This window comes from Macrobrachium nipponense, chromosome 7, assembly GCF_015104395.2.
Source record: "Macrobrachium nipponense isolate FS-2020 chromosome 7, ASM1510439v2, whole genome shotgun sequence".
In the NCBI taxonomy this organism is placed as follows: domain Eukaryota; kingdom Metazoa; phylum Arthropoda; class Malacostraca; order Decapoda; family Palaemonidae; genus Macrobrachium; species Macrobrachium nipponense.
The window spans coordinates 52,494,676-52,519,864 of record NC_061109.1 but is presented as its reverse complement, the minus strand read 5'-3'; the positions used below and the strand labels follow the sequence as shown (position 1 = coordinate 52,519,864).

The 25,189-nt window shown below is 38.2% G+C and overlaps 1 pseudogene; it reads left to right on the top strand.

Moving 5' to 3' along the window:
- Positions 1-24,708, top strand: part of LOC135216999 (epidermal retinol dehydrogenase 2-like) — a 31,958-nt pseudogene extending 7,250 nt beyond the window's left edge.
- Positions 24,709-25,189: the final 481 nt, after the last annotated feature.

The following is a 25,189-nucleotide window of genomic DNA, read 5'->3' as shown; positions in this document are numbered from 1 at the left end:
GGTTATAGCTTCCACTGACGCTCCTGGATTTATAATGTACCTGCGTTCGCGCCCAAGTACAGGTAAATCTATTATCGAGAAAATTCCCCTTCGGTTAAGCATATATGAAAATATATTAATTCCGAGGTAGAGCGAATTAGATATTAAAGGACATTGTAGCTCGATATATGTATATGAATCACGGTAATGTGATATGACTTATATAATATATATATATATATATATATATTATATATATATATATATATATATACATACACACTATAATATTAGAGGGTCCGAGAAGGAATACGACGGATAAACATTCGCATCTAGGAATTTCTTAAAAACTAAAAGAAAAAAAATTTTAATTAGAGAAGTTGAATTCAAATCTGCGATTGATAAAGACAAATAAAACACTGGAATGAAGATAAAACTTATAAAAGATTCACCACAATGACAAAATTCGCAGAATATGGATCACACAATAAGAAATAGTGTTTAGTAATTATGTAGTATATGCACAAAGGAGACTTCACTGGCGAAAATTAACTAACCTGGTGGCACAAAATGTGGAACAGAACAGAAAACAACGATAGAAGGTGTTTATTTGATTCGGGAACAAGCAGTTTAATTTTAAGTATTTCCAGTACAAATACATTCATTTGAGGGCTACTCTTGCCAATAAATGTTAAGTTTTAATTTTTTATTTCAGATTTACATATTTTGGCATGATTGCATATATTGGATGGTTTTAGAATGGACATCCCTGTGAATTTGATGTCATAGTGTATCTCTTGTAAGTTTTTTAGTTTTCTTACTTGTCTTTATTAGTTGCGCTCTTAATCGTGGTCGCTGTGTGGTAGCTGACCCTCTACGGGAGTTAGTTCGTGCTTTGAACAAATATCTAATGGTTCCGACATAAGTCCCCTGAAGTACATCCATGGCACATATATTTAAAAATCCTATTATATGTCTTATAAGGAGTTAGGCGGTCCTTAGGTTCCCGGACCTTGGTGTACTCCTTTCAAAACTTCGGTCCTTAGGCTCCCGGACCTTGGTGTACTCCTTTCTAAACTCGGTCCTTAGGCTCCCGGACCTTGGTGTATTCCTTTCTAAAGTGATTTTCCTGGTTGAACCCTCTATGAAATATACCTTTGGCTTTTGACCTCATTCGATATATGACCAGAACTCTTGGGATCTATAGTGTTGGTGGCCTTTACATCTCCTGATCTCTACTTCTGTTAATGATCAGCATGAAGCCGAGTTGCTGGTTTTTCATCATTCTTTACCTTTGACATCTGAGTAAGAGGACTGGACCACTTTCACCAAATTGTTGACAAGTAATATGTTCTACTACTTTTGAGTATTGCTAATTAATTGTATTACTTCTAATTTTGTTAAAATTCAATTATATAACCTAGCCATTCCATCTCAATTGTGCAGTATTCTTCTAGAGTTTCCTACTTACATAAGTAATTAGAAATATGCCACTGGCAAACTTTACAGGAGTATGCTTCCCAGTCTTCTATTCAGTGCATTCATCAAATGTCTTTTATTGAGGTTCCTTCCACTCAATTTTGTTCAGTCGTCCATTCTTCACTAAATCTGTCAAAGGTGATCAAAATGCTTGTAGTTCCCCTTGAACCTCCTACAGTGGCCTCTCATCGAACCTAAGATTGATCTCACTTATCGTGATCTTTAGTGATGATGCATCCTTTATCCAAGGAAATCCAATTTGTTATATACATTATAACACTTAGAAGGTTAGATATTCATTCCTGTTTCCCCTACTCCATGGAATAGGTCCTTGAGTGCATAAATGTATTCTTCCCATGATGACATATGGGTAATTATAGATCCAGCTAGTACAACTAGCATCTTCCTCATATTGGCAGATCCTGATGGAGGAAGCATCAGAGGAGAATACGGCTTTCTTATTACTGAATGGATGTTGCCTTTGCAAGAATATGCCTTTTGGATGAATGAACTCAGCAGCTACTTGTGCTGGAAATCACTGCCGAGTTCATCAGTCCAAATGGCATATTCTTGAACTTGCCACAATTATTCAGTAATGAGAAAGTTGTTTTCTTCTCTGATGCTTCCTGCATCAGAAACTGCCAGTATACCTGGTTCAGAGTCCACCTTGTTGAATAATCTGTTATTATGAAGTTTCGCCATTGTGGACTTGGGATCTCCCATCAGTTCATCATCAAACTTGGTTATGGGATTTAGGTGATGGTCATCCACATGGAATCTGTTCACCTCAACCTATTTCCTCACCATTGATACCAATTTCTTCTGCTGTTTGCTTAGGTAGGTGCTAATGATCTGCTTCATTCACGGTTCTCTTATAGTACTTAAAAGATCTCTGGTCCTCTGGTTGTAGTGATGCTTTGAGTGTCTCTGTACCATTTACAAACTCTCTCTAGCTGGTCATCTCTTTCGGGTAATTTCTAGCTCCAGCATGTACTGGCGAGTGTTGCTTACCTCATCCTTGCAGTCTCTATAAGTCCTTGGGAATCTGCATTGTTCTTCTCGCTGTCCTTCCATACAGTGCAAATATATGGCTGAACATGTGCAAATCATAACACCGGTAGATCCCACTCCCAACACATCTTCAAAATGGATTTTAGCATACCACAGATCCTTGTGGGATTTTTTTTATATACTTCAATATTTTTAGAAGTAAATGGGTACTTCTGTATTTGCCTTGGTGAATCCTACCCTGCTTAAAACTTCAAGTTATGTTTCTCGTATACAATGCCACTGCCTCAGGGTATCTTGTAGTAAAGTTTGCCACCGTCAGGATGTGCCTGTTGCCACTCTCCAACATTGGTGGTCTAGGTTTGATCATATCTAATGCTACTCTCTTGAAGGCTTCCTTTATTAACAGCATCTTCCTTAGTGGTCCAGTCTTTTAGTAGTTAATGAAATCTTTTAGCTCCCACAAATAGAAATCCAACTACAATAAGTAGTGAAAACATAACTGGGCTTAGAGATAAACTTTGAAAAAATTAAGCCAACACTGAAAATTATATTAAAAACCAGTGGAAACTCTGGAATTAACATGAAAAAGCATTGACAAATTCCTGTGTAATAATATTAAGCTAATATTTAACTGTTATTATAGAAATTGAAAATGAAAAACAATTCTGAATGTTGTTCCCTTGCTTTTATATTCAGGTTAACATCCAGAATCAACTGCAAAGTAGAGTTGCAATTTGTTTTTACTCTTGTTTCTGCTGGACACAATAACTTGAAAATAATACAATTTTTTGCCAATCTTTGCCAAAGTAGATGACGAACACAGTTCATAGATCTCACTAACTTAGTCTAGCCTTTCTTTTTCAGAAGCAGAATGAACAAACTGCAGAAATGATTCGTGCAAGTGGGGGAGAGGCCTACCCATATACTTGTGACATTTCAAATCAAGAAGAAGTTGCAAAAACAGCTAGCAAGGTGAATTGGATGTTTATTTAGTGTGGAGGCTGTGTATACCATTTAGCACCATAGATTTTAGAAAGTAGTGGGGACTAATCATGTATTCTTAGAAAATATTTATAGCATTTATAATTGTACAGCAATTTTTTTACCATATCTTAAATTTATTACTTACGACAACTTTAAGTAGTGTTTTCACGTTTCTGAAATGGTACATCATCTCTGTGCAGAACCAAAATTTTCGGTAGACATGAAATACCTTCTTACTAAAGCAAAGAAAGTGGCTTGAGTTTAAAAGGAAAACTTACAAGTAGCATACATGGAGTTTATTATGGAACTTTTACTTATCACAAAACAAACATCAACAGTGGTGCAAGCTTTCAGAAATTTCAACACACTTAAACTCTCTCTGGCTACATTGTTTTTGGGTGTTATGATCACTTTTATTTATTACAGGTACGAAGAGATGTTGGAAATCCAGAGTACTTGTTCAACAACGCTGGCACTTACGAGCACAAGCCATTCCTGTCCCACACTCCTGGCGAAATCCGGAGACTTGTCAATGTTAACCTTCTTGGAAACTTATGGGTAAGTTTTTATCCCGTCTATCAAAATTTATGCTCCTAGAGAGAAATGACATAGAACACTATCCTTTAGCCTTATTAATTAATAAAATGTTGCCAAAGGAGCAGAATCTGATGGTAGTTAAGGAGTGCCAGATTTGCTGAAATGTCATCTCAAGTTCCTGATGTGAGCGATTGGTGTATGGAAATGGGAGTACCTTGATGCCTACCCTTATCCCTGATTTAATAAATAGTTATTTCATAAAGGTGCATTGAAATTTCAATATTTTTAATCCAGAGCAACATCTATACCATTACAGTATGTAAGAGGTAAACTTGTCATTTTAGACTCATTTTTGTTTTACCATTCTTACTTTACAGGTTACGAGTGAGTTTTTAGGTTACATGACAAAAAATAACAAAGGCCACATTGTCTGTATTTCATCGGTACTAGGTTACATAGGAAGGAATAATGTTGTCCCTTACTGCGCATCCAAGTTTGGGGTTAAAGGTAAGATTTTTTTCTTTTTCTTTTACCGAAAATGTTGGTTATATCCAATGGAAAAAAAAGACTGTTTGAGACACAACATTTGTCTTTCAGTATCTCACTCACTGATGAGTAAATTGTGTTCGACGTGTTAAAATAAAAATCATTATACGTATATCAACAACATTTAAGCCTCTTGAGAAATTCAGTGAAACTAATTTCTTTTTATCTGGTTAGGTTTTCTTCCTGATTAAATGAGGCCTTTTAAGCTGTAATTAACATCATTTTCATTTTCCAAAATTGTAAACAAAGTTGAGGAATCTGTAGAAAAATGGGTAATAACAGATTGTTTCCTGTCGATATTAGAATTTGAGCAATGTATTTTAAAATTCCCTAACTCATACTGGATGTGACATGACTGGATTTGAGAATGTTACATTCTGTTATTTAAAGAAAACCACTGTTGAATGGACGATACGTAATTTGGGAAAGTAAGAAAATAGATACGTATTAGTAATAAGGAAAATATTGAATGACCTGATGAGTCACCTGAAGTGAGGCTCATTAGGTAAGAGACTCGTTTGCACTAGAATCTAAATTTAGATTAGCATAGCCTAAAATGTAATGATTTTGTCGGTATGTGATATTAAAAGAGCTCTTGTTGAACGCTCACGTTGGTTGAATCAGGGTGGAAAGATGAAGAAAGATATGAAAGGAGGTACAGTAAAAGGAAGAAAAGTGGCTGCAGCTAGGGGCAATTGGATGATAACACTGGACATACAAGATGCATACTTTCATATCCCCATCCATCCAGACTTCAGGAAGTATCTCAGGTTCATCTTCCAGAGTAAAATCTTCTGGTTTTGGTTTCTGTTTTGGCCTCTCCACAGCACCTCAAGTACTTACTCGAGTCCTCTCCCCTCTCGCCAAATCGCTTCACCTGATTGGCATCAACATCAGCCCTTACTTGGACAACTGGCTTCTTTGATCCCCTTCGGAGGAAAAGTGTATGAATGAAGCACGGATTATTCCTTGCCTTACTCAGGAATTAGGAATTCTTTTAAATCTTCAAAAGTCCCAGTTAGCCCTAACATAGGAGATTCTCTCTTTGGGGACGACTCTCAGCTCTCAGAATTTTCAGATCTTTCCGTCCCCCAAGAGAATTGCCAACTGCCTCCAGACGATCTGCAGTTTTCTTGTCATGTTCGGCCCATCAGTGGATGAGCCTACTAGGGACTCTTTCGTCCATTGAGACCATCATCAAGTTGGGCAGATTGCACATGAAAGTCCTCCAATTCTACCTAAAAGCCAACTGGGACACAAAAACTTGGCCAGACTGTTGTGTTTCCCATCACTCAGGAAATAAGGTTAGGCCTACAGTGGTGGCTGTCTGAAGCAAGGCTTTCCCTGGGAAAGTCTCTTCATCCTCTGAGCCCCGACCTAGACTTCTACTCAGATGCCTTGGATCCAGGCTAGGGAGCCCTTCTGGGGAATCGAGGAGTAAAAGGCCATTCATAGAGGCTTTCAGTTCTTTTCGATCATGACTTACAAGGCAGTGGTAGTACATGCAGACACCACCACCACGCTGTTGTACATCCAGAAATGGGGCACTCATTTCTTTTCCCTCTGCCAGGCAACATAGGATCGGATCTCCTGGCATGGGCAACAGATGCCATGCTCCGTGACTGGTCGGGCCTGGATCTGTATGCCTTCCTGCCCTTGAACATGGTGAGGGAAGTGCTGAACAAGTTTGTGCCACATCACAATGTCTCTATGACCCTTGTAGATTTGTTCTGGTTCGTGAAGGAATGGGGCTCAGACCGTTTATGTCTTTCGGTAAACTTCCCAAGGCTGCTTCCCCAGACAGTAGCTACTCAAACAACCTCACTTCAAGAGATACCACCAAAGGTAGTCCACTCTCACTCTGACAGGCTTCAGACTGTCAGGAAACTTGTCATAGCGAAAGGTTTTTTTTCAAGAGCAGCTGCGGAAGCTATTGCAGAGTGCAGACAACAATCTTCTTGTGACATCTACCAATCAAAATGGACAATTTTCACCAGATGAGATATCTTAACTTCTGAGATGTCTTTGATCCAAATAGCAGACTGCCTCCTCAATCTGACAACCTCTGTCCAGAGGTCTGTCCTCTCCTAACATTAAAGGATACGGAGCAATGCTTACCTCAGATTTGAAGCACAGAGGTATGGACCTGTCATCAAAACAGGATCTTAATGACTTCGTCAAGTCATTCGATACTTCTTAGCAGAAGAAAGCCGACCTGGTTTCTTGGAACCTAGATGTTGTGCTAAGTGGCTCACGGGCCCTTCTTTCAAAACCCCTTGGTTCTGCTTCCCTCAAGAACCCCTCAGAAGACTCTTCCTTGTAGCTTTGGTGACTGCCAAGATATAAGTGAACGGTAGACTATTGACAAAAGGGTAGGCTTTTCTCAAGGAGACAGTGTGTGCTCTTTCACCCTAGGTTTCCTGGCCAAGAATAAGGAACCATCCAAGCTCTGGCCTTGCTCTTTTCATATTCAAGAGTTTAATGGAAATCCTGGGACTGGAAGAAGAGGAAAGTGTTCTCTGACCAGTCGGAGCCTTAAGATATTACATTTGTTTTTATGTATGTCTTACAAGTGATCAGGCCTATCCTCCATTGCAAGACTCCCCACTGATGCAGAGGCGACCCTCAGCTCAACTGCCACGCCACTACAGGTGAAGATGAGCACCAACCAGAGGTAGTATTCACCTGCAGTAGGTCTCTTACCAGTCAAGGATTGTTTCAATGCTAGCCATCCTTTCTGTTTCAAAGTCATTATCACACATATTGTTTTGGAGTCTATCTATCCCACCCCCAATCAATGTGGGATTCAGCTAAGTAATTACTTTGTAAGTTGTCTGTATGAAAATGATATTTTTATAATAAAATTAAGTTTCATAAATACATACCAAGTAATTAGTAATTATATTGTCAAAGCCCTCCCTCCTCCACTCTCATCGCATGGACATGTCAAAAACAGAATGAGACTTGCCAGCTTAAGTTGTTGCCATGTAACCTGTGCAATGGGCATGGCTAATCACCTACACTTTGCAATGGAAGCGCTAACAGAATTTTAAAAATTTTTGGATTGCTGTGCGAGTGAAAACTATAGCTAAGTAATTACTTGGTAAGTACGTACAGTAGTACCTCGAGATACGAAATTAATCCGTTCCGAGGCGCCCTTCATATCATGAGGTTTTCGTATCTTGGACCACATTTTACATGTAAAATGACTAATCCATTCCAAGCCCTCCAAAAACACCCCAGTAAATTTCATAATAAAGCTAAATCGACTTTTAAACAATGAAATACTACAACAAATTGGACCATTCAATACCTAACTTAATAACGTAATGCAAATTAATCTGTAATAAGGTGTATTAGTGTACATGGTATACAAGAATACTGTACGTAAAATGTGGAAGCTTACCTTTGAATGAGGCTATCTCCGAAAGTGGCGGCAGAGGAGGAGGAGGACGACAAACGGCAGATACGTACGTACGTACCTTTACCTTTACTTTACAAAAAACACATAAAAAAATGTAAGGAAAACTAAACTAAAATTTACAAATCACATTAACAAAACTGTAACACTTAACTTTACAAAAAAACTAATAAATTTAAATTTTTTTTTTTTTTTTTTTTTGTTTTTTTTTTTTTTTTTTTTTTTTTTTATTTATTTATTTATTTATTTATTTATTTTTTTTTTACAGAATTTCAACTTCATCACCATTTCAACTTTCTTTTTGATCACTTGGTTCTTCCTTTTTGCTTACAACTTTCTGTTTTTTTATCACTTGTGTAAACAAAGTTCAGTGCTTGTTATTGTTGGGAACAACCGTTCTGTCGTCGTTCCCCTTGTGGAAGGTGCCCTCCTTACCCAGTAGTGCTTGTTTTTCTTTGTAAGAGGTGACTTTTGCTCCTTGCATTGTGATTAACTTTAGTCAGGTTTGGGATAGCAGCGAGTACAGATCTTGACAGCATAACAGCTTGGAGTTGGAGAATGTTGGAACTGAAGGTATTTCGCTACCTGTGGCCCTCTGCAGTTCGAGGATGGTTTTGATGGCTGAACCTTGTCCATCGGAGGAACGGTGTTGTTCCTGTTTGACAGCAGACTTGCTGTTGCCTTGACTCTGGCGATCATCTGTTTGTTTTTGGAGATGTTCCTGTTGGCCGTCATAGGGCGGGTATTTCGATGATCGTGCAAAGTTCAATGGTGTTTGTCCTCTTGGACCCTTCGTGGTCTTGACATCTCTGTGTAGATTGTCGTGGTGTTTTTTGTACTGCACGAGGGTATGTTAAATGTAATTCTCCAGATAATGTATTGTTACCTTGTCATTTTGTACAAGTAATTTGGTATTTGTGCTGCTTGATTTGTTATATTACCGCTTTGGCTATTGATATTTATGCTATTAAAGTATTTAAAGATTTGCATTTATGCTGTTTAACAATTTCTGTATTGTATGTATTTACGCTGCTTAAAGGTTTCCATGTGTGTAATGTATGAAGTTGTGTACCATTATATTATTTAGCTGTGGGTGCATTTCTTTATGCTATCGTGATTTTTGTTGTTGTTGTTATTAAAGTATTTAACAATTGTTAACTGCAATGTTTACTGTTCATTATGATGTTTACTAAAGTAACCTTTATTTATGCTGCATCTGTTATTGACTCTTGCTATTTAATTTATTTTGGTAATGTATTAATTTTGACCAAACCTGACTCACTTGTATATATGTGAATAATTTAGGCTTAATAAAGTAGTTTTTAAGGTTATTCTGCAGTTTTTGTTGTGAAGTCCTTTTTCCCGTTGTTACCTCTGCCCCTGCCAGACTTTCCAGTCCCATTATCAATTTTCTTAATTTATTTTTTTGAACCTGTATGGAGCTCATGGCTGACCATAACACTTGTTCTTCCTTTTTGCTTACTCCTGCTAATGCTAAAGCTTCTTTAAAAAGGAACGATCCAAGGAAGATTGCTTATCTTCCTCCGTGATGTACGTCTGACGAGGCATTTTTTTCCAAAAAAGGCCTGTCTCATCACAGTTGAAGACTTGCTGAGAACTGTAGCCTTCCTTGGTCATCATCTCATCGAACGTCTTTTTAAATGCTTCGGCCGCTTTCGTGTCCGAGCTGGCAGCCTCCCCATGCCGCACCACCGAATGGATGCCAGTGCGTTTACAAAATTTCTCGAACCAGCCATGCGAAGCCTTGAACTCTGGGGTTTGCGTTGATATCCCTTCCCCTCCATCGTCTTCCGCCTAACGCAATCAATCGCCGAAAATAGAGCTGGCCTTGTGGGAGATTGCCGTCTCCGTTATCGTATCGCCAGCGATTTCTTTGTCTTTTATCCAGACATAAGCAGCCGTTCCATCTCGTCGTACATGTGGGTCCTTTTGCTGGACAAAAATAGTGATGCCCTTGGAAGGTGTAGCTGCTTTGATGACATCCTTCTGTTTAAGGATGGTGCCTATTGTCGACGGATTTCGGGCGTATTCCTTGGCGATCACACTCAATCACATACCAGCTTCATATATCTTGATAATCTCCATCTTTGTCTCCAAAGAGATCATTCGCTTCTTTCCGTGAATTTCAACTTTCTTGGGACCCATGACTACGTTATCTTGTACGTAATTTACTTATAAGTAGAATAAAGTTTTCGCACAACACGATAAAGTACGTATACTGCAACGAAATCACTAACGAATTTACGTTACTAAACGAAATCGTTAGACCGAACGAATACCGCGTGCGTACCATAACGATGCTGGTACCGAGTGGCCGAGGCACACCACCACGTACATAGATGCATGATGGGAGGGATGCTGGCCAATAGGAGAGAAGGATCTCATGGCCGCGACTAGCATCAGGAACCAATGGGAGAGCAGGAGGATAGTGGTGAGTCTACTAAGTTGGCGGCGCGCGAGTTTCAAAATTGTTATCGGTGGTTCGGGTGAATCTCGGACTTTACAGAAACCTTTCGTATCTTGAAAACTTTTCGTATGTAGAGGCGTTAAATTTTTCATATTGGCTTTCGTATCTCGAGTTTTTCGTAAGTTGAGCCTTTCGTATCTCGAGGTACCACTGTACATATATGAAACTTATCAATTTTATTCTAATTAGGCCACCACTTAGTCCCTGAATTGAGAAAGTCAAAACGTGAGAAATGTTGTTTTCATATCAATACATGTAATGAGTAGATTTTGAAGGAGAATAGTTAAGTTTTGAGTTTGTGAGGACTTGTAAAAGGTTTTCTTAATGATAAATACCTTCCTTAATTCTCCAAGATTGTTCCATAAGACTCATAAGCAGTCAGGAAGATTTTTCTGTCCAGGTAGTTAAATAAACCATGCCTCTTACAGCAGCTTCAGAATCTGGTACATTATCTAACGTTTAGGTCTGAATGATAGTTGAGAATTTCCGGAACTGCACAAAATATGTTTTTGCATTATTCACATAGAGTTAAGGACTTTTATCATCAATTTGACTGAATTCTTGTTCTTGGAAATACTGACAACCTGGTCAGTGTAGTTTGGTTTTGGACAGGTAAATGTTCAGGTGAGCTGTGCTAATATTCTGAGAAGAAATTTTAGCTAATATTTATTATTGAATACTATCTAATTTGTCTGTTGTTACTAATTCTTCAATTTTTTTAAATGTGTGAATCATCACTTTCTTATAGGATATGCCCAATACAGTTTCAGACACAAAAAGACAATTATTAACAGGAATATGATTATTTTTACCAACAGTAAAAGACTCATTGCCATAATTTAATCCCTGTCTGAAATGAATGATATGAGAGCATAATTTAATAAGCAGAAGATTAAGTGAAAAATATGAAATGTGAGGGAATATTCCTTGTGATACTGGTGTGTCGGTTATGCACTCATTTTATATTTGTCTCTCCTTTTTGCAGGCATGACAGAAGCATTGGATGAAGAACAGGCAGAGCGAAGATCCCAAGTCATGTTACTGCTGTGCATCCTTTCCTGATCTCTAATGTTGGATGATGTAAAACCAAACCTGAAGTAATTATCCTGACTATTATTCTTTTGGAATCGAAACTTTCTTTGAGATACAATTTCTTTTTGATAGTCAACATTATATATTTTCTTTGAAGTGGAGACCTCAGTAAAGAATAATACAATTTGACAAAAGAATGCAACAAAATTTTCAGGAAATTCATTTTTATGTAAAAATTCCATCCATTCCTAACTTTCCCTGCAATAATTAATGTTCATGTTCATTCACCCAGATTTCCATGGCTGTTTGAGATCTTAGAACCAGCCGATGCTGCCAAAAGAATCATTACAGGAGTAAGGAGGAATCAAGAGGAAATCTTCTTACCAGAGAAACTGAAGCCCATCATGATCTTTTCCAAGTCAGTCATTCGTCTTTTTTTTTTATTATTATGCTCTGATTTTTACAGATGCAGACTGTTACTATAAATGTACCAAGGGACATGAGATTCATGATTAGTACAACCTCTTTGCTGCAATAAAATCTCAGACTGGCATCTATTGATTGGCAGTGTGGCGGCATTCACATGAACACAGAAATAGTGTGGGTTGATATAATAGAAAAATGAGAGATACTTCCAAGTAGCACACATAATCAAGATCACATGTAGGCCTTTAGTCAATGCAATGAGACTTAACTAGAAGACTGTGGAAACTTTCCAGTGGGGGGAAATTCATAATTTAATAACACACAAACAAGATTCAAAATATGGTACCATCATGTCACAAATTAATTTTGATACACTAGACACTGCTTTCCAGGTAGTCTTGATATTTCCATACTTGTCACATATCTAGGAAATGTTTAGTAAATAAGTTTTCATTTTGCAATTAATAACCAGTTTTAATCTTTAGGCCTATATATTCAGCTTTTATTTACACTATCATAAAGTAGAAGTATTTCAATATATATACAATGTATATACACTATATAATAATGGTAATATTTTTCCAATGGCTTCCATCCTTAAGAAGCGATAGCACAAATGAACTGCTCCATATGCACTTCAAGAAAGACTGTATTTTTGTAAGGGGCAAATTCATACTTTTTAAATTATCAGATTCATATCAGAGGTAACCTCCAAAATTCTCAGGCCATCGGTAGTATTTGATATAACAGGATATGTCGAGATAAGCAAGAGAAAGAGTAGTGTGCTCTTCAAGAGTGAAGTTTGTGTCAAGTGAGCGTTGTTGACTGATGGTGCCAGATAAAATTAACATTGCATTGTAAAAATTATAGTGCTTGGAATGCGAGATCATGCGTGATCATAAGGATGGAAACATTCACTGACATAAAATCTGGGTATGTCTAAAATTATGCTATAATAAATGATAACCTGGACAGTGCCATATAAACTAAGTGAGCATACCACACAACATATGTGTAAAAATTTGCAAGTTGACAACATGGCCGACATTCCACATGGGTTAACATTTCTTCTTTGGTACACAGCTGAAAGCTAATTGATTATCGAAAAACTGGAAAATACAACGGAAGGATATAGGAATGAAATTATGAGAATCTTGGTGTTATTAGATGCTGACGATGGATTAATGCTAGTACACCCCCTTAAAGAAGTATCAAAAGCCATAAGAATTCTTATGGAAACAGCAAGTTGAATGTGGCCTAAATATAAATAAAGGCTAGATCAATTACGTATATTAATATTCAGCTAGTGACACTGTTGAAAATATGCCGCACATAGAAGGAATAAAAATAGTTCAGCAGAAAAAGATACCTAGGTGTGACACTAAACAACCTGAAAGAAATAGTGCAAAGCGGATGGTATACATTGGCTAATGCAATAGTAAAAGCTATAACCAGGTGAAAATAGGTAAGTTGTATTGGAAAGGATTAGATATGCCATCCTTCATGTATGCCATGGAAGTCATGAAACTACAAGAAGATATACTTGAACTTCAAATAATAGTCAACCAAGTGTACAGGACGATGCTGAAGACATCAAGGGACACAGCAAGTTGAGCTTTAAGACCTGAAATAGGACCTCTTCCTGCCCCCACTCAAGAGATATGAAGAATAAAAACTGTTTTATCTGAAGCATACACTGGAGAATGGTGGAAATTGGTTCCTATGTGAAATAAACATAGACCAATATGAAAATAAGAAAAACACCTTGGATTCTGCAAATGAGAGTATCTGTAAGTGTTATGTAAACATAAATTGAAGTAAAATTGAATCAATTAAAGGTAAGCAGTTAAAAAAATTGATAGACAAAGAAATTAGGCCAAGAGAAATAAATGACAAAAGACAACTGTAAAAATCTACGACAAAATTTATGGAAGACATAGAAGAAACCGTATGATAACAGTTTTTCTAAGTTGATCACAGGCTCAATTAAGCGCACTACAATTAAACAATAGGAATGGGTTTAAAAGAGAAGATACAAAATGTTTGTGTTGTGAAAATGACTGAAAATTTGAGAAAATTTCTTGAGTTACTGCCCAGCATATAGTGACTTTAGAAATATAGATTCATGCAGCAGCCATATCAAGAAAATTAAGGGGGATTGATTGCTAACATCCTTCGATTTGCATATCTATCGAAATAAGAAACTGAGAATAGGAAGGAATCTGAAAAACTGTGGTAGTGGAGATAATAAACCACACAGTTACACTATGACTTCATTGTTAGAGGGTGGAAAAAAGATGCAAGAAAAAGAAAAATTAAAGGAGGTACAGTAAAGAACGAAGAGGTTGAGCTATGGTGCCACTGGTGGCACTGCTTTCCCTACAGGGCCCACATCTTGGTGGGTGGTCATGAAGAACTCTGACAATAACGTTAACATTACAAACACCACCTGTTGGAAATAAGTGATTACAGATCCTAGTGGGTCAGCTAAGCATTGCTTTATTTATTTGAGTGCGATCGCACCTAATGACACAAAGAAATAAGCTAACTTTAACAGTAGATAAGTATCCAAAATAATTAAATCATAAAATTTTTTAAATTTTTTTTTATTTTGTTTTAATTAAATCAAATGTTTGCAGATACATATCTAGGTGTCGGAGTGAATTATGTGATACAGATTTGCGAATGTGCACTTCATTCCCTTCAGTAGTGTTCTGTTACAGTTCCGAGAATAAGTGAATTAGATGCTTATTTTTAGAATGTTTGTTGAGCGAGATCTTTGTGAAATTGTTCTTTTTAGTTATCTTTAAAATATTGCACAAAGATTGCCTTGTTTCCTTCAAAACAGAGGTCGTATACATTATCGAGGTTTATTTTGAAACTACAGTTTTCTCAAGTTCAATGTCGCTGAGAGGTGAGAATTATCAGTGAACATGGATCCAAATGAGATTTGAGGGGTACTTGCAATATGATTTCGCAAGTGCACCTATAGTGTTTCACTTGAGCCGTTTAACATAAATATTTATAAATAAAGTAATAAATTGTCAATATGAGCAAAACCAAAATAAGATAATTTTGACACATTCTTTGTCTGAGGATTCTGATTATTATCTCTGAGAAAATAAAGTGGAGATGCTTATTTAAAAAACATAACGATTGCAATGAAGGGATAACAAACATTTTGAAACCTTTTGTGACACTTAATGCTTTAAGAATTTGAGAGGGAGGGAGAGAGTGAGGTAAGAAGTCAAGCAGAAATGAAAAGTTTCAGTGCAGGGAACTGGAAGACTTTAGTAATAATCTGATACCAAAATGAACCAGTTTGGTAATGGCGTGTTCTTTTTTATGTTTACATAAAATATTTGATATCTGCAGCAGTTTGCCACCCTGATCTTGCTAAGACAACATGAAGTTGTAATCTTACATGTAAAATCTTGATATACATATGTGGGTGTGCTGCTTCTTTCCCCATGCTTTGCTTGAAGAGTTAACGATATACTAGAGATCTTTTCTTCTACCTGTTATATGATAGATCCCACACCGGCTCTCGGCTAGCTCACAGGATCTTGATATTCTAAGATAAGGTCTCTCAAAAGATTTCTTTATTCAAGACAGAAGTAACTATGATTTAGGTCATTATTGAATATATTGTTTGCCTAGTCCCATGTCTTAGTTTGTCACAAAGTTAATATGATCCACTTGGCAGAATGCATTATTTATAATCTGTTGAGAGAATTGTTTTGGATATTACCTTTAACATACAGGCAGTCCCCGGCTTACGACGGGTTCCATTCTAGAGATGTGTCGTAAGCCGAAAATTGTCATAAACCGGAAAATCATCAAAAATCCTAAGAAAACCTTACTTTTAATGCTTTGGGTGTATTAAAAACTATACTAACTGCATTTTTTATTGCATTTTTCATAAAAAAAAACTTCAAATATTATTTGCCATTTTTTGGTGTCATATTTGTAAAAAGGAGGAATGTACAGACTTATCATTTTTAACTTCCCATGGAAGTTAAAAATGATTAGTGGTGCTGACTGATGATGATAGCCGAGTGATGTTGTCAGGTGGTGTCGCCATTGGTGGTGGATGGGTGCTTCGTATTGTATTTGGTGTATACTGGGGAAATGGTGTTGAGTTTTGGTGTGGCAATATTGATAAATTCTGGGGAATGGTAATATTAATGCCCTTACTTGAGATATTTTACTGGAGAATTCTTATTATCATTATTATGGGAGATATTTTACGGGAGGTACTTGAGTAGAATTATCATTATTTTGAGATATTTCATGGGAGGTTATTTTATAATTATTAGATAATAATATATGGAGGATCATTACAATGAATTAAGGGAGAAGTTTTGTGGTTAATTATTTATTGAGTTCTATGACTTTGGAGAATATGTGAGTGGTTCGTGGATGATGAATCTGGCTGAATTTTTGGTGAATTTTGCTGAACTTCTGGTGAATTGTGTGCTGAATTTTTGGTGAATGGGCGAGCATTAACATTGGTGATGTTTTTTATACTAATACTGGTGATTTTTTTTAGATACTAACATGGGTGTTGTAATGCTATCAAGGGTGGATTTGGGAGGAACTAACGACACATTTGTTGTTTTTCTATTTTTTTATGAGTTCAGCAGGAAATTTCTTGACATCTACATGAGTCACGGGGATAGTTAACAGTGCCGTTGATTTTTCTTTTTTCCTTTTTTGGATGTTACCCATCGCTGACACAAGTTTTTTTTTATCATGGGTGAGTTTGAATATATTTTTCTCTCCAGTTTGTGCGTGAAGAAATCTCAGTTCGCAACTTGGAGTCATTGTTCAGGAACGTGTTTATAAGTTTTCAGCTGTTTTGATGCTGCAGAGAGATTTATGGAGAATTTTTGCATTTTTTTTTAATGCATATGTAATGGCACTGACATTTTTTTTTTCTTTCTGGATATTTGTGTTCCAGAAGTGTGGGTTTTATTGCACAATACCTTTGTTGCATTTGTGACAGTATTGCCAGAGATAGGAAACTTGGTTAAGTTTCTAGTGGTCTATGTCGTAGTGCATATGGAGAAGTCTTTGCTTAGACACTTTGAATTTGGAGTTTTGTTATAATGAGTTGTGGCACATTGGTGATTTTTTCTAGAATTTCCTGGGCAATTTTATTTGTCGAGTTTTGCCCTTTTTCAGCAGTTATGCTAAACAGTGTTTTTATAGTTTTTGACGATAACATTGGGTTATTTTCCTGGAGAATTGGAGATGATAATTTGAGATATAATATTTTTTGGCCATTTGAATATTTTATTTTTATTTTTTTTTTGTTGGTGGCTGAGAGCTATGTTTAGTTCAATTATTTTGCAGCCAGTTTTGTTGCAAATGGAGACACCTTTTGGTTTTTTGAGAGACATGGGCAATATTTTTTTAGTGTGTCAGCTAGATGCTTTGAGTGAATTTTTTGGAGGTGGAGTTACATTTTTGTTATCCTGCTTGGAGATATAATTTTGGAGGTAAGTATTTTTTTTATTTGCCGAAATAGAGGTGAATATTTTTTGTTACTGGAGTGGTCGTTTTATTAACATGGGTTATTGGTGAAATAAAAAGAGGGAAATATGGTGGTGTGGTTAAATAAATTAAATGAAGAAATATTTTCATCACTGGGGTGGTGTTATTATTAAGATGGTGATTTATATATATATGTGGATGGCATTAATCTTTGGGGTGACCTTTTTGTGGTTATGATTTTTTTAGTTGAATTCCTGGAGTTTTTACGAGTCAAGAGAAGAGTTCTGTGGTTCTTTTTGGTTTTGTGACTAATTGGAAGCGAGTGGCATTATTGCATTGTGGTCCTATGGAGATGTTGCATTTTTTATGTTCACCAGTGAGCTATTTTTGGAGGCATATAATTGCCGAATTGTGAGTTTACCGTAGTTTTATCCCGAATAGGTGAATTTTTTTTATATAATTGGGCAGTATCATGTGAGAGTTATGTCTTTGAGAGAAATTTTGAACACCTTAGTCATATCCTAGAGATAATTTTGTGAAATGTGCTTACTTGGTTGGGTCAGTTATAGAATGTTTTTTTGAGAATCATGGGTTTCTGAAGTTGTGAGTCTGACTAGACCTTTTTATGCTGCAGTTCGAGCACCTGACGTGTCCGTAGGTGGATTTTTGCTGAAAATGCTGTGATGAGTCCGGTTCCTGACTCTTTTATTGTAGTGTTGATTGCTCAGTTTTTGCAATATCTGGAAATGTTGACCATAGCATTTCATGAAAATGCACATGTAAGGGATTGCTTTCTGGCCGTGTCCGATAGCTTGGAAAGTTGCGATGGCAAAAATTCCATAACTATAAATATTGCATTTGTTGGGGAAAACGTGGGGTTATGTATATCATGCATATATTATGTGCTTTTTTTATTTTCCTTTTTTTCTTTTCCTATGAGAGATGTAATTGGGGATTGAGCTTTAAATAGCATTTTCTTTTTGGACGGGAGATGTAATTTGTAGGGCTTTGTGAATTGCATGAAATGGGCGTTTGACAGTAAGTCTCAGTGAAATTTATTACGAGCAGTAAAGGGTTTTTGCGGTCAGACATTGAAGTGTTTTACTGATTTTGTGGGTTGTTGAAAATATCAGAGCTTGAGGAGAACATTTTTTTTTGTTTTTTTTTTTGTGATAATTTTGGGGCTGGGCTTGTGATTTTTTTTTTTTTTTTTTTTTTTTTTGAGGGGGTGGGGCTCATTACTTTTTTCTTTTTTTTCTTGTGAGAATTTGCGAGTTTGAAATGTGAGTGCAGAAGTCTGTGGAGTTACTGCGAGTCCTGGATTGTGTGTGCTGATGTGCAAATTTGGTGAAGTTTTTTTTTTTATTATTGGAGAATTAATTTAGAGAACTTAATATTTACTTTGGGGGGTTGTGATAATGACTTATGATTTAGTGGTCATATGGAGGTTCCTTCTCGAGTGAAGTTAGAAATTAGTTTAGTGGTCATATTAATGGAGATTAATTGGGAGACGTTCAGTTAGTATTTTTGGGAATTTTTGATGTCATTATTTGATAGTAGTAGTATGTTTGGGGTTAATTTTCATTTTTTTGATTGACCGATGACTTGACTGACATACTAAACACACCATAATCATCGTTCCCCGACGCTAGCAAGATGCCCACCAGCCGTTGCAGTTGTTTGCCTAATTACGAGAAGTTTCTACGAGTCTACAGAGTTCTACAGCGCTTTTGGGTCTACAGAAGCCGTTGGATGTCTTCCGCTGGGAGACATTTCGCCTTCCTTTAGCGTGCTATGAGTCTGTGCAAGCAGTTGCAGACAAAGAGGGAGATTCAAGTATCCAAGATGCAGAAAAAGTTTCTACACCCAATTGTTTTTGGAGATGAAGCATGATACATTACTTTGTGCTGCCAGAGATGTGCAGTTACTACTATATTTTGTGTTTAATGAGCCGGCCAATGTGTTTGTTTTATATATTGAGCTGTTTTTTATGTGGCCTGTGGCTAGGCTGGGGCTAGCCAGGATGGTGGCGGAGCTAATCTGTAAAAAGGTGGAATGTACAGACTTATCATTTTTTTAACTTCCCATGGAGCAGAGTCCGAGCGACAGCTTAAGAAAGCTGATAACTCTTTTTCTAGGATGGTGTGACATTAAGATGCTTACGAAGCAGGTCAATGGTTGTCCTGTAGGTGTGTGAGTTAGAGAGAAGGTGACTTTGAAACCAGTTGAAAGCAGTTTCTGGGTGTGGACGAAGGGTGTGAGTTTGTGTGTGTGCGCCTCTTTTTGTTCTAACAACAGGTAACTAGGCAGAACGGGGGAGACGGCTGCCTTGGGGAGAAAGAGCCTGGATGGCTCTACAATGTGTTTTTGTTTAAGTGTGTGATTTTCCAAGCTGTAATGGGTAAGAGTCAATGTGCTTTAGCCAAAGATGTGGCTTACTCTGTTTTTGACATTTTGTAAAGATGTTCTATTTCATTTAATCTTTTGACTTTTTTACAACTGTATGTGCTCACAATGTGTTCTCCTATCTTTTGAACAGGCGGATCTTGTGGAGGGGATTATGTGTCCTAGTGGAAGGAACTAGGTATTCTAGTGGAAGGGACTAAGTGTCCTAGTGAGGGAACTATAATATTTTGGAGAAGAGATAATTGGTGTTTGACTATTACTGATTAAGACTATTATTTACCGGGGGTTATCAGAGTTAATTGATCTATGAATCATTCTATTAATTATCCTGCGAGAACCTGAATTATTCAATTAGTACTTTGCTTTGAATAAACGTATATTTTTGTAGTTCTGACTCTGATTTGATGACTTGATGGGAATGGAGAGAGAGGAGGAGAGAGAGAGAGAGAGAGAGAGAGAGAGAGAGGGAGAGAGAGAGAGAGAGACACCTTACAGACCTACATCTTGTTCGGGTTGCCCCAGGTCCCTCAGTGTGAGGCACCTCTAATGTCTACCGAGGAGTTACTAGTAACCTCTTCTTCCGGTATATTTTGCATCTTCCAATCTTGGATGGTCAGGGAATGCATAAGAGAGAGAAAGAGAGGGCTATTGCCAGTGACGCTAGAGAGAGAGAGAGAGAGAGAGAGAGAGAGAAGAGAGAGAGGGCTATTGCCAGTGAATCGCCCCTAGAGAGAGAGAGGAAGAGAGATAGAGAGAGAAGAGAGAGAAGGAAGAGAGAGAGGGCTATTTGCCAGTTGATCGCCTAGAGAGAGAGAAGAGGGAGAGAGAGAGAGAGAGAGAGAGAGAGGAGAGGAGAGAGAGAAGAGGGCTATTGCCAGTGATCGCCTAGAGAGAGAGAGAGAGAGAGAGAGAGAGAGAGAGAGAGAGAGAGATAGAGAGAGAGAGTTACCAGTTTCGCCTTCCCCGCTATGTGAAAATAGCGGGGGCGACGCTCCCGTTGTTAATATATTTCTTCTGTCAGATCGGCGTCATTGTGCCATAACCCTGAAACATGCATCGTAAACCTGGAAATAATTTCTGTTAAATATAATTGAAAAGTGTCGTAACCTTGGAACACCGTAAGCCGAACCCATCATAAGCCAGGGACTGCCTGTACGTATATTGATTAAGCCTCAGATATCAGAACATACAGATCTTTATGCTTGGTGTTACGAACCGAGAGAGAGATCCGCTACAGGTTCGATATGAAATAAACAAAATTTCAACACCAACAGTTGAAACTGGGGATACGAATGTAGAGAAAGACTACTACACAAAGGTTATTTACAAGCTCACTAACAAAGATAAATGCAGAATGGTGTCTTCTATTTACATAAAAAAGGTAAAATCTTACACTGCATGAACTGGGAGAACAGTGAGGTAATGAAAGTACTTGCTGGCGTTTTGCAACTTGAAGTAATGGCTTCACAAAAGGAGAACTGTGATTGCAGACGTCTTCTTGACTCCGTATTGCAGAAAATAATGTCTACTCTTGATACTTGAAAGGCAGGAACTCCCCAAAACCTCTAGCAGAACGTCTCTCTACTGAAGTCTCCGCTCAACGTCGAAATAACTCTGTCGTCCACTCCTGAAGGACGACTGACCAGAATTCAAACCAACTCTCGAGTGACTTTTTCTCTGATCCTTCGTCCTGGTTCCTTCTTCTCTTATCTCTCTCTGACGATCTCTGCTGCTGATCTCTCACTGATAATCTGATCTGTGGCTCTTACTGAGGATCTCTCTGTGTGACTAACTGATGATCTGCCTTCCCCTACTTCGTCCGTCGTATTTATACGGCATTCTGGGGTCAGAGCCTACGGCGAGCGCTACAGACTCCCGAGATTACGGGAACGATTTAGAAGAATCTCGATGGAATATTGCATCATATTTCACTGCGTTTCTCACGACACTTAGGCGCGTGTTGCGCTCCACAACATGCCCGACAATTCCAGTACAACCGCGAGAACAGGCGCCTCCAACACGGGCACGAATGCCTCCTTGCTGCAGAATTTCTCGAAGATGCATTTTCCTTTCCCTTTATCTTTCTTTGCTATACAGCAATTACCATTACACTTGGTGACATGCATTCACCACGGAAATTTGCATAGAACAGGTTTTAATTTTTTTCTTAAAAATGACAAGTTTTTAATAATTTTGTATTTTTCAAAGCTAAGGCAAACCTAGCCTGAACTATAAGATAATGCTTCTCACGGCTAGCTGGAAACAGTTAAAACAATCGATTGAAACCATCATCGGTATAGCAAGGAATCTTTGAGATCTGCGATGAACCATGCACACGTTCATGAGACGAATCACATACATGTCCACAGGACGAACCATGTACATGTTCGCAGGACAAATCACATGTGGATGTGCGACGAGTCTAGTTCGCATCCATGAGTCGACGACCGACCACGTTCTCGAGACAAGAAATGACGTCGAAAAGAGACTGACTTCTAAGATTCTGGTCTCTAATAGGAGAACAAGAAACACGTCCATATACCAAAGATGCTTCACACTTTCAACCGTCAACTGCAACCTCACAGAGAGAAGACTACTTGGAAGGAGCAGACAACTTTGTAGAAGATACCTTCGACTTCTTAATCAGTGCCTTATCATCCTTCCGATGGACTGGAACAGGAACGGGCTAAGGGGCTAGCACCACTGAAATCACAACCACATATGTGTAAGGAGGTGTCACGAGTGCATAAGGAAGATGGCAAAGTACTCTTAACACTCCCATCGTCAGCAAGGGAGTGGCCCAGCCATGCAAGGAAGATGGTGAAGAATTCCTCTAACGCACCCCATCTCCATGATCATGAACATGTACACATAAGGGAGAGACATGGCCATGAAGCGAAGTTTGCAATGCATTGCTCATGCATACGGAAGAGACACAGCCATGTAGGAAAGTCGGCAATGCCTTCCCTTCTTGTATCTCCCTTCCAACTTCACAAACACGTACATGTAAGGGAGAAACACGGCCATGTTGGAAGATGGTGATGTGCTTTCTCTCACAGAAGACGAAGCCACAAAGTCCTTGATGAGTCCAGCCTTTCAAACACGGTTTGAAACAATGTCTCTGATGGCTCAGCAAGAGCAAGCAATGACGTCATAGCAGAATGGGAGGATGTCACAATGACAGGAGAAGACGTCAAGCTGAGAGAATGCTGGGAGTGATGTCACTACATCTCTAAAGGTAGTGCTGGTCAATGGCCTCACTTGAGGAGCAATAAGAGATGACCCATGTTGACAAAGGTATCCCACTAGGAGGCAGCACACTAGATCCAAAATAATGTAGCCCTGGAGGAGGTGGGACTGGTATTGGGGCTGGGTGGGGTTTTTGCCTCCAAGAAATGAGCTAGCAGGCCATCCAAGGAGGGGGAACTTTGTAGGCCTAGTGACGCCCAAACAGCCACCATCTTGTTCAATTCCGAATCTGAAATTATTGAAACAGATGAAGCAGCCTCCTCCCTCTCAGGAAAGACATTAGATCCCGTGGGAGAGGGAGCTACATTACACATATCATCCTGTACAACTCCCGAGACTTCCAACGACGAATCGATGGAAGAAAAGGAAGGAGACAGAGGAACAATTGCAGCAGGTGGAGCACTACTGGAAGAGGGGGAAGCCGAATCATCTAAACGAGGAGCCTGAAACCCCTCCCTAGAAGGAAGAGTAGAAACTCTGCAATGCTTCCTCCTCTTGTAAAACACCTTCCACTGCAACTTAGGCCAACCATGACATTCCGGGCAGGAATTAGTAATAGTACAAAAATTAGATCGGCAGCTACTGCATGTTGTATGGGATCTGTAACTGCAGAAGCCAAAAGCCTGGGGCATGGAAAACCCTGAATGCCCGGACACATGCATTGACGAGGCAGTGAAGACTCAGAAGACTCCATTATAAACACAATCACACACACAGACGTTATAAACACAGTCACACACACAGACAACTGAAAACACAAAAATCATGGGCAAACAAAGCAACCGGCTTGGAAGGAGAGCAAAACAGTCTACTCTCCAAGGTGGTCAAAGAAATACTTAATGCGTCACAAGATGATTGCTTGGTCGTCAACCAGCCTTCACCTTGTATACGCATGAGTTGCCAATTCTCACAGATTCTTTGCGATACAATCTTGATTGTTTTAAATAAAAACGGTTTTCCAGCTGGTGCAAGATTTATCCTACTGTTAACGACCCGGAAGGTTTGATCTGCATATGAACAAATATATATAGCCATTAAACTGTATGGAATGTATATATAAATAATAAAACCAGATCTACAACTTAAATCACCTTTACTTTTTTGTGGTTTTGAGAAGGGTTATAATCCCTCCTGTAAATTATCTGCAGAGGGCCTATCATTTCCCATTAAAATTCAACGTTCTTATCCTCCCAGAGCTAACGTGTCAATCCTGGAATGGATGCAGAATAGCAGAAACGTTTATATGGATTTTAAGTAATACTGATTTCTTGGTATCTGTCCAAAGGTTTTTTCAGTTCAGCTTTGTTCATGTGTGTGGTATTGCTGTTTACCAAGCCATGTTTTTTTTGTTTTTTTTTTTTTTTGCATGACTTTCAGTAACTACGGTAGTAAGTATGTATGTTGGGTGCATTACAGACCTAAGTTAACTGCATTCATTAGATTACTAACTAAAATATAAAGTAAATACAAGCTAATCACTGCCATGTATTTTATTTCAGGGTTTTGCCAAGGAAGCTTCGGAGATTGTTTGCAGATTACATGGAATCATAAGGACTTCCAGTACATCAGTCAATTCAGTCCTTGATGTGACAAAATTCATCCTTCAGTAAAGTGTAAATGATAAAAATTAGCCACTGACTTGTGAATAAAAAAGGGGAGGAAACTGTGTTTCATTCAATAATTAAACCAGATCATTGGGTTTTCATAGATATTTATTTTTTATTTTATTTCCATAGCTCCCAAAGTATTAGAGAACCATCTGAGGATATGTCATTGGGATTGCCTTCACTGTGCCATACATTTGCAGAAGGCAAGAGATATCAGGCAAAGAGGGATGGAACAAGGAGGGTATAGTGAGAGTGTATTGTTCGGAAAAATACAATCTTTAAATTTGTTCCAACGCTAGAAACAAACCCACTACATCAATGACAGGAAACTCTTGGAAAGGAGGGAGTACAATCTCTCCCAAAAACATAATATAGCAAGAAATTATATACTTTCATGAGACATCTAAGCAGTGACTTGAGTTATAGGCCCAGCTCTGCGGCCTAACGGAGCTATGTGGCCATATACTCTGTTCACACCATTTACCGAGCTGCTACCCCACCAAACCCAAGGTGAAGGTGTCGAGG